The sequence below is a fragment of the Pseudochaenichthys georgianus genome, chromosome 7 (genome assembly GCF_902827115.2).
Source record: "Pseudochaenichthys georgianus chromosome 7, fPseGeo1.2, whole genome shotgun sequence".
NCBI lineage: Eukaryota > Metazoa > Chordata > Actinopteri > Perciformes > Channichthyidae > Pseudochaenichthys > Pseudochaenichthys georgianus.
Window position 1 is genome coordinate 36543072 of NC_047509.1, and position 10954 is coordinate 36554025.

A 10954-nucleotide genomic window follows, 5' to 3' on the forward strand; every position below is an offset into this window, starting at 1 on the left:
TGAATTAGATCAAATGTAAAAGTCAGCCGAATTAGTGTTGATACTGCAAGGAGACGTATTGTGTGAAGAGAAATTGAAGATGTTGTTTAATTGTTGATATATTTATGATCCACGTCAAGTATTCAGTTTCGGCGCCATTTCTTCCAGTTTTTCCAAAGGTCTTCTCATCAGGGCTCTCTAAATAAAGAACTACGGCAGATCTGTAATATGTAATGCAGCCGAACCGTGTATTACAATGCCGTTATGTGATGACTTTCAAAGAGAAAAGCAAGAGCTCTCGGAATTAAGTATTATTTTATACTTTTAAAATGTTTTCCGGATTTCATATAATATAAACACCAAATCCCAGCATGCATTGCGGCTAACACATCCAATCAGCGAGCTTAAAACCATAGCTGAGGATCTTGGGTAATCGCTCGAAATGCCTACGTCTGTTTTCGGTTATTTTTATTTTGAAATTCAGTTCCTGATGGACACCAAAAAAGCCCGAGATTATGGAATTAAACCAATAAATAAAAGCAAGGATAATTGTGTGTTATTGGTGAGTAAATAACAGTGTGTTATTTTGAAAAGAATAACAAATTAGAAGGAAACAAATATTTAAAAATACAGATTTCAGTATCCTGAGGCTCTGAGCCCCATTTATTTTCCTCACAGACGGCAACAAAAGTCCGAAATTATACGATTTAAAATAAAAGCAATAATTGTGGCTTGATATTGAGTAAGAACATGTTTTTATGAACCACACAGCTTCCGTTCTCCACGACCCGACCGGAGAAAAAGACGTGCTGCAGCCTGCAGGCACGAAACACGTTACCAGTAGAAATACATTGCTTTTAAAATCGTGCTGTGCAACACGAAAAAAAGGGGCAAATCGTGATGGTGAACACGAAATGCCGTGAGACTGGGTTGCGTTATCAGAATCAGAATACCTTTATTAGTCCCACAGAGGGGAAATTTGCAGCATTGAAGCAGGAAAGAGCCACAGACAGCTTAGTGTTGAATATCTTCCATGCGTTAAAAAGTACTAAGTTATAATATAATAAACAATATGCTAAAAAAAAGATAAAAAGTTACATAATTTTCAAAAATACCGATCAAAAACAAATCAAATCTACAAATCAAATCCTGTAGCAGTTCTTAGGATTTAGCAGCCCGGTATATATATTACAGTTATTAAAGATGGCATATGTATATAACGTATATATTGCACATAAAGCACATAGTTTGACGGTATTTAACAGCAGCAAGTTACACAATGTTATAATCGGGAGATAAGTTTCCATTCATTTCGGCAAGCCTGGGCAACAACGATTAAAAGATTTCTTGCTCCCAAACCAATTGTGTATTTCATTACAAAAAGCAGTTATACCATACTATGTTTAGGTACTAATGAATTATATCCTCAAAACAAACGCACACATAAATAACAAAGGAACATACATAATTTAATAAATCCACAATATGATAACATTTTACAGATTCATTTAATAAACTTTTACAAAACATAGGTTGATGTTATATCGGGGGGGGGAAATACACATTTAAACATTTCAATTAGTCTCTGCATATTTAAGTAATACTAGTTTATATAACAGATGAACAGATGTACACTATCCAGAAAGTAGATGCAAAAAATATATATAATGTGTGCATTTCCAACATATCCTGTGAAATAGTGTTAGTCGTTGAGTTGAGTAGTGAGCCATTCAGTTTTTTTTCGTGGTGTGATGTCTGCTGAGAAGTCCTTGTATGCCTCGCTGACTTTGAGGACATCTGGGTCTGGCAGCTCCCCCCGCACGGCCTTGTAACGTGTACTCCTTTGAACATGTTTATATGATAATTAGGACTTTAAGAACAATTTTACACTCAGACAACAATCACAAAGTTGTAGCAGGCTACATACAATTACTTAGGACAATAGATATTACCTTACACCGTCAGCAACTGTAAACTGCTTTGGCTTAGTGGAAATGAACACCATGTCACTCACTCTGCCTGGTTTCACACCCTATTAATTACACAAAAATAATTGTTAAATTAATTGAAATGGTCGTTGATGCAACATACTAAATCAGCTCTTGGCACAAAGGAAATACTCATTACACCGTGGATTGGTAGTGAACACATACTGTAGTTACCATGGTTCTTGGCTTGTGCCATCGCTGCTCTGTTTCAGTGCAGCTGAGGACAGGGGGTACAGCAGCCAGGTTGAGTGTGGAGTAGTGTGCGGTCTGGAACAGCAGTGCAACATTGTGGTTGCAGAGTGCTGTTCCAGCTACACAGGAACACTTTGCCACTGCAATCTCCTCAGGTGAGCAGTTCTTTAAACAAAACGTCAGTCATTTTACATTTAGGACACTGCTTCAATACAAGACAGACAAATGAGAAAGCTGAGAGCAGGCTGATCAGGCAAGTAGTAGGTGTGGGAAAAGGCTAAACCATGTCAGGTTGTCAGTCACATCACATACACAGAAGTTCTGCTGTTTGGAATACTGTCATTTGAGGACATTCAAACAGATACGCTTGTATAGCCTGTCTCAGCTGTCCCAATGTATTATCTTCTATTATAACTACATAAAATAGTGTTAGTAGAACGTTGAACAGCTTAACATAGATGTAGGGTACAAAACATAGGTACAAAACCAGCACTTACCTAACACTGGCCAATACAAATAATTGGACCCTACATGGATTATACTAACCATTCAGTAAAGAACAGCAGCCGTCACAACCAGTTTCTGGGGTTTCCATGAAAGCAGAGACGGTTTTCAACCTCTCATGAAGAATCTTTGATGAAAGCTAAGTTTGGGTTTAGATATTTATCATTTTACACGAGAGGGTTACAAAACGAAAATAAATCTGTAGCCCCTTCATGCTACACACACACATAGCTAGCTACAAGTTGATGTGAGCAAATGTATTGTCACTATGTAATCTGTTGCAACACGTCAGCTAGCTGGGTTTATTTGAATCCTAAATCACAGGTTACCTACTCTAGCTACATCAAAACCCCAGAACATGAACCTGATTGAGGCTTTGAACCAATTAACACTTTTTATTTTCCTCCCTACTCTGAGATCGTGAGGCTTTTCATGTTTTCCCATGAACCTGTAACGGCCCGTCGACACTACAGGCATCAACAAATCTTGAAGCTGGGCGTGTCTGAAGCTTGGCGATTTTTTGCGAGCAACGCGACCAACAACCAATCACATGAATCTCCCGTCCCCGACATACAAAGCAATAGCAATGTTAAAATGAAGTAAACTCCCCAAACAGGCGAAAACCTACCAGTTTCACCCACTGTCTCTGCCACCTCCCTCCATGCCTGGTTCCTCCGGTTTGTATCCCGGTAAATAGTTCTGGTCGGAAAGAACCAGGTGATTTGCTACCGTAATTTCTCGTTTGGAATATGAGGAAATGAACTGCGGTCTGGCTCTCCCAGCTTGCACGCGGTTTGATTGGCTAGCGCTTGTACTGGCGGGATTTGCATAAACGGGATTTGATTGGCTGATGCCAGCTTCGAAAGCATCAAAAGTTGAACATTGCTCAACTTTTGATGCTCACGATGCTTGCAAAGCCATGCTTCGCTCCCCACAATGCAGTTCGGTGAAGATTCAAAATCTTTTACGTCACCCCATTCAAGTGAATGGGCGAAGCGTTGAAAGCATTTTTCTATGCCTGTAGTGTAGACGGGCCGTAACAGCTAGCCCTGATGCTCACTCTCCCTGAAGGTAGTTCTTTATTTGAAACTGTGAGGAATTGGATATCATTCATGTTATCCAAAAAAACGTAATAGTACATCATTAAAACGCTTTACACTGTATCAAGACTGTCAAGTTGTCAAAGTTAGCCAGTAACTAAAGCTTTGTTTGTCACTTACCTTCATAATTGTCGACGTAGCTGGATATGTAGCTACATCTTGAACCCCTTTTCTCTTTTGCTCCTCGGGGCTGAGCCTGCCGCTTGTACCAGCCGATGTACATCACTGATGTTAACCTTCGGTAGGTCTTGGAGACATCGAGTGTAAAATAGAGCCTATATAATATCTATACGCTATCTCTCTCGCTATCTATCGCTCTTCCCTCTACCGCTCTACTGTAGACCGGAAGTTTACAACCGCCATCTTGTGAAACTAGCCAATAGCGGGCCCTCTGTGAATGTAGAGAGGGACCAACAAGCTCTCCCGTCTTCACAGAACTCGCAGAGACGACATTTAACCCTTCACATTCCAACAGAAACTGAACAGGCAGATTCGAAGGATTTATTAATTTGGAAATATTATTTTAAATTTTATTTTGGTAAAACTAATGAAAAATGTAACAACAATAAAATATAAAAAATAATATTTAAAAAAAATGTTTTTTGTTGTCAATGTTTTCAAATATAATTTTTTTAGAATATCTTAGGACCTCACAGAGGGCCCTGACGGCTCGCCACTGCATGTAACAATACATATGTATTCCATACATCACGTCTCTCCGGTTTGAACTGACTCCAATTAGCTCTTGGGGTTCACATACTTTTTCCACCCTGCACTGTGAATGTTTACATGGTGTGTTCAATAAAAACATGAAAACATATAATTGTGTGTGTGATATTAGTTTAAGCAGACTGTGTTTGTCTATTGTGGTGACTTAGATGAAGATCAGAACACATTTTATGACTAACTTATGAAATCGGGTAATTCCAAAGGGTTCACATACTTTTTCTTGCAACTGTATATAGACATCTAAGTTTTTTGTGCCCCACCACTTTTGTACATATAAAAACGCCACTGGCTGTTTCTAGCAAGATGTTGCGTCTGCCCCCGGGAGTCTCACAATAATAAGAGCGCTGTTAGGAGAGATGACGAGTGGCATTCACAGTGGCCAATCAGTGGTACTCAAGCCGGATATGTCACACGGGATGAGGGTTCCCAACCAACCAGAATTGTTTAAACTAAGGAAGTAGCGTAATTCATATACCAATAGCAGCACCGTTTGTCCAGCGGCTTAACGGTATACCAATACCGTCCAATCAGGTACCAGTACTGACTTAGTACCGGTTCTCGATACCCATCCCTAATGTATGTGTCATTAATAGTATGTCCTAGTGAAATGGTATGACATCGTAATCATAACATCAGACATGTCATATTATACTTAGATATGTCAGCCAACAATTGGTAACAATGTGGCAACAAAACCCTGAAAAAACCCGAGATTTTTCAAGTAGCAATACCACAATGTTAAAATAAACATGTAAATTGTACTATGAGTGGTATTAATATCAGTTTAAAAGTGTCAAACACAAGCATTTTACTGCTATAATTGGTCAAGATGGAGCTAATTTCACATACACTTGGGTGATTTCATTGATTTTGCACCTTAAAAAGGTAGGGTAGGTAAGAATGGAGAAACAAGCTCGAGTGCGCTAGAATTTGAAAGTACACAACCGGAAAAACTCTGCCCCTTCCTTCAGACTTCCTTACAGAGCCCCTCCTCCAACACACACAAACGCGCACATGACCAATGAGGGCACGAGATAAGTTTGTGCATGAGATGGAAGGCTGACAGGCAGGTAGGCCATCCAGTTATTTTAGCCGGGCCGGCTCAGATGATTGGTCGTGCTTTTTACAGCGCAACGGCTTCCACAGATGATATTTTTTTATGTATTTATTGTCAAAGCATTTAATATATTCATTGCTATCGGGATGTTAAGAGCATTCCATGGAATATAACAAAAAGTGTTTCTGAAGTGAATTACCTACCCTATCTTGAAGTTTTTCATAATTTATAAAGTAGCATGAATTATTGTCAAATAAAAGCGGTCCAGCTCTTCCATTTGAGCAGAAGTGGAATCCAGCTTAAAATCCATCCAAAAAACCTATTAAGACTTCAACATCTGTTAGAAGGTGTGTGACTGGCATAGGCGGAGTTTGACATTTGCGCTTGGGGGCCAAACCTTTTTTACTGACGTCAGTACACAGTCCCAACTATGGCGTGGGGTGCTACGGATACAGTAGCAATAAAGCCAGTGCTTACAATAAGGCAGTTCATTTTTATATTACAAGTTTTCTGAAATAGCATGTTTAAATATGCAAATGACTCATTAAATATGCGCATTTTTTAACACATTTCAGGAATCCAATTCTGAACATTGGATAAAGCCAGGTTCAAAATTCTTGTTTCATTTTGTAGTCATATTAGAAACTAAGGCTTTTACAGAAAGGATTTTGGATATCTCTTTTTATCACTCCATAAATAAGAAAATACTGTCAACAGCCCTAAAATATCAATTTTCGCCATGTTTGTAGGTATACAATGTTGTATAATTCAGGCTAAGAATGATATATGAACAAACCCTTCTGTAAAAGCCTTCATAATATTAATAGGAATATAACTGGAAGGTTTGGTGTATGCACGTCGTGCTACTGAAGTGGACATTTCGAACTCAGAGTAGGAGAAACAACTCATTTTGAGAAAACGACCTTTAAAGATATGTATTGTCAAATTCAAAAACGTTTTTATTGGAAGACACTATTTACAGACACAATATCTAATCTAAAACTTACCAACAACAATATAGAACATATAAAACACAATAAACTTGAAAACTGAGTAACACAGTATATGACCTGATGAACAAAACCACAGTAACACAAACACACTGCGACCACAGTAACACACACACTGCCATCCTAGTTGTATGTCCATCCGTCCTACATAACACAGCCTAGTCCATGCCTGCTCCATAAGTAGGCCCCTCCTGCATCTCCTGCTGATGTCTTTTTACTTTGTTTGCTGTGCTTAGACTCTTGCGCCTATATTTTAAACTGGCAGATGTAACAGCCTCAGCTTTTGAAATTCTAAGCAAATCATTTTCTCTCATTGCGCTGACAGTAACAGCTGTGCTCTGGAGCCACAACTTCTCCATAACAGCCAGCATGGCAGAGGTAGAGATGGCCATACTTGCAGCTGCCTCAACCCTGCTTTTCCCCACAAAGACTGTTTTTGGACACCGCGCCCATATCACTGAGTTGAGGCACTCGTTGGCATTTTGAGTACCTCCATGCTGCATTTTCTGTAGCAGGCTGTCACTTGACATGCGGTGGTACACAGGGATAGGCTTCTGCCCCACCTCTCGCTTTAAAAAGTTTGCAGCATGTAGTTTGTGGCTACCAGGTGTTTCCCCATTATCCTCTGCTTTTCTATACCAACACCAGGAGGGATTGCACCTGGTGTGTAAGGGGCTGTCATCTGTAGACATGCCATGGAGGAGACCTGCCCATATTTCGGCCTTCATCTGATCAATTGAACCCTGGTTGTTCAGAATTGCCCCTCTGTAATAATTTTGCAATGTTTTGCATTTCTTTGCAGTCAGCTTCCCTACACCCTTCCCTCCTAACTTTCCCTGTGAACTCAGTTTTCTGAGTGCTGTACCCATTCGCTTGTGGGCATGATTGATGCACTCTAATTTCACCACTTCATGCCAGGGTATGGATTCAGTGCAACCACCTCCCTAAATGCTGCGCTATCCCATCTCACAACATCTCAGTGTACCGCACCTGGTGGCGATTCACAGACCTGGCCCACATCCTCTTGGCTGACTCCTGCTCCATTGCCTTACTTGAACCTGCAAAGTTTATTGCACAATCAATGTGTGTCTGTCGCCAACTGTCATACTCCTCCTCTGTAATATTTTGCGCTTGCTTGGCATTTCCCTTTAGAGCACAAGCACGGCAATATGATGATAGGATTTCATAGTCTATCACCAATCCAGTAAGGATGTCAATGCACACACCTATCCCATAATGGGATGTGAAGCCACGCTTTTGCCATGTGCCATCAAATGACACGCTGATGTTTATCACTGCATCTGCATCCTCCCTCAGCAACATCTGGGTCCACATCTGCATAAGCCTGCTCCCTTGTCCTGTGAAGTGACTCCAGGCCTCTCTCTATTTCTGCCACTAATTAGAGAAAAAAATAATTCAACTTGAATGTCCTGATAAGTTATACTCTGTATTCAATAGTTCAAGTTTTCTTGGTCTCAATCCTGCATCTATACCTGTCACTCTCTTGTCATGTCTCTGATAGGTTTTTAGATGAAGTCCAGGAATCCCCAACACTTTGCTGATTTTCTACCCGCCATCACACAGACTGCACTCTAAAATTAAGCTGCTACAGAAACCATGGTTTTGCGGATCAATATTGACTTTGAGCCCTGTCCCTGCGCAATTTGGACAAATCAACCCACTGAGCAGTTCATTCAGCCGCGCTGCATGAATTATCAGCCACTGCTGTGTGGCGCTATCTAAACCCTCCTGCTCTTTGGGTGACAGCTTGCGCATTGACACACTCATTGAAGGTATTTCAGGTTCGGGGACATTTGTTTTGTGTTGTACCTTGCCTCGTGCAAGTAACAATTGTTGTTGTCTTCTCTTTGTACGTTTATTCCGCGGTTGTTTTGCCATTTTGAGATTTACATTTTCTGCGAAAAGCTAAACAAAGAAGTGTCAACACCACGTGACGCATCTGAACGAATCACGTTGTCAGAAATTGACACCAGCCAATAAGATTTCGTTATTTGGTCAGAAGACCCCTTTGTGCTTTCACGATTGGTTGCTGATTCAAAGGAAATGACCATATTTGGATCCGATGAGATTGAGCAGGAGAAACGGAGCTTTCCAACGATACCTCTGATGACATGGTGCAAACAGCTGTCGCGGAACTTTGTGTTACGTTAGAATGCTAACTTTTGGTGAATATAGGAGAAATCTACAGACGCAAATAGACAAACTATAGTAAAATAAACACCTAAATGTGTATTTTCAACGTTTTCCTTTCAAAAGCCTGAAAGAAAACATGTTACTGAATCAAAATAGCACATTGTGGTGACCACCTATTTAACCACTGGTACATAATTCAATCATGGAACTACAGGTTGGGGGTATTGTTCCGCACGGACACTAATGCCTACTGTACCTCCGGGGCATATACTGTGTCCTCCTTCCTTTATCTCTCTCTTGTCTATTCGGACTGCAAGCCAGCAACATGTCCTTTTCTGCTCCTCATTAAAGTTCCCTTTTGCACCTTCGATGCACCGCCTCTGACTCCATATCTCTCGGCACTACACTGGTGACCCTGACAAGTCTCGAGAAGTTTCCGGGACGGACCCGAACACGGCAAAAGGAACTCAAGTTTCTTTCTCGAAATGCCGGGGATGTTTTGGAATCGTCCGTGGCTGCCACCGGCACGCGGACTGAGGCTCGGTGCACGCCCCGCTGGGACGTTGCTCGCCATTCCCGCATCAGCCTTCCATCCAACAGGGGGTCGATGCACGACCTGCTGGGTCGACCAGCAACCCGATTGCTACCTCGTGGGCTTGTTTCTTCGGGGCGTGCGGCTGCACGTCCTGGCTACGCTAGCTGACGACGACTAGCGGCTAACCACGAGGGGCTAATAACGGCTAGCAGCTACCGACGGCTAACAACGGCTAACAGCTAACGACAACTAGCAGCTACCGACGGCTAACAACGACAGCTAACAACGGCTAACAGCTAACGACAACTGGCAGCGGCAGCTAACGGCTAGCAACGACAGCTAACGGCTAATGACGGCTAGCAGCTAACGGATAACAACGATGACTGACGGCTAACAGCGGCAGCTAACGGCTAGCAACTAAGGACGTGTTGACATCTGACTATTAACAATTTTTTTTCCGGTGCCAGAGAGGAGGTTCGACCAGCCGGTTGACCTCATGTGGACACTCATCTTTTTCACCACCTCGACGGCGGTTCCAGACGCCACTCACGGTATCATCGACGCCTGGGTGGTGCACTCCTGGACCCTGTCTCGCCTCAACGGTTTTGGACGTCGCCCATGCTGCCATCGGCCCGTGGGTGGCGCGCTCCGGAGCCTGTTTGGCCTCTCCTGCCTTCCGGAGATATCCAGACGCCACTCACGCTCATCGACGCCTGGGTGGCGCGCTCCGGGACCCTGTCTGGCCTCTCCTGCTTCCCGGTGATGCCTCAGCACCTGCTGAGGACTTCATGCCCGCTGCCGCGGCACGTCTGCCTGCGGCCGGGTTGTGCTCCTTCCTCCCGGGGGGACTGCTCCTCTCTTCCGGGGATACCTCGACGCCTGCCGAGGACTTCATGCCCACCGCCGTTGTGCGTCTGCCTGCGGCCGGGTTGCCCTCTCTTCCGGGGATACCTCGACGCCTGCCGAGGACTTCATGCCTGCCGCCGTTGTGCGTCTGCCTGCGGCCGGGTTGCCCTCTTTCCTGCTGGGTTCTCCGCAACACCTAGTGCGGCCCCCTTACGACGGCCCGCCCCCGGTGTGGGTGCCCTCGCCCTCGTTAGGGCCCCTGCCCTCTCCTGCGGCCCCCTTTCGTGGCCCGTTCCATGGCCCGGTCCTCACCTGCGGCCCCACCCTCCTCGGCCCTTGTGATGCTTCCTCCACGGACGTGGGGATATATTTTTTTGCCATGTTTGAATTCTGGGGGGGCTTGTGTGGTGACCACCTATTTAACCACTGGTACATAATTCAATCATGGAACTACAGGTTGGGGGTATTGTTCCGCACGGACACTAATGCCTACTGTACCTCCGGGGCATATACTGTGTCCTCCTTCCTTTATCTCTCTCTTGTCTATTCGGACTGCAAGCCAGCAACATGTCCTTTTCTGCTCCTCATTAAAGTTCCCTTTTGCACCTTCGATGCACCGCCTCTGACTCCATATCTCTCGGCACTACAACATACATCTCAAAATTGACATGAAAAACGATGTTTTTGCCTGCCGTGTCTCGCCTTAAAACGAGAAAAAACGCGGCTTAATCGGTTGATCCATAGGTTGATAATGTATCTGTGGCTTTGAAGAAATTGTTTATAATCCATAATTCCATTTGTATGTAAACATCGGAGCACAACAGTTAGCTGCTAATGGTAGCCACCAGAGTGTATGCAGC

At 43.2% G+C, this 10954-nt stretch overlaps 1 long non-coding RNA gene across 1 annotated transcript; it reads right to left on the reverse strand.

Annotated features, from left to right (window-relative positions):
- Window positions 1-1731: 1731 nt before the first annotated feature.
- LOC139434128 (uncharacterized) lies at window positions 1732-2276 on the reverse strand. The gene is made up of 3 exons (XR_011643559.1): window positions 2142-2276; window positions 1932-2011; window positions 1732-1820 (listed from the first exon to the last, which is right to left on the reverse strand). It is a non-coding gene; the product is annotated as an uncharacterized lncRNA (long non-coding RNA).
- Between the last annotated feature and the right edge of the window lie 8678 nt (window positions 2277-10954).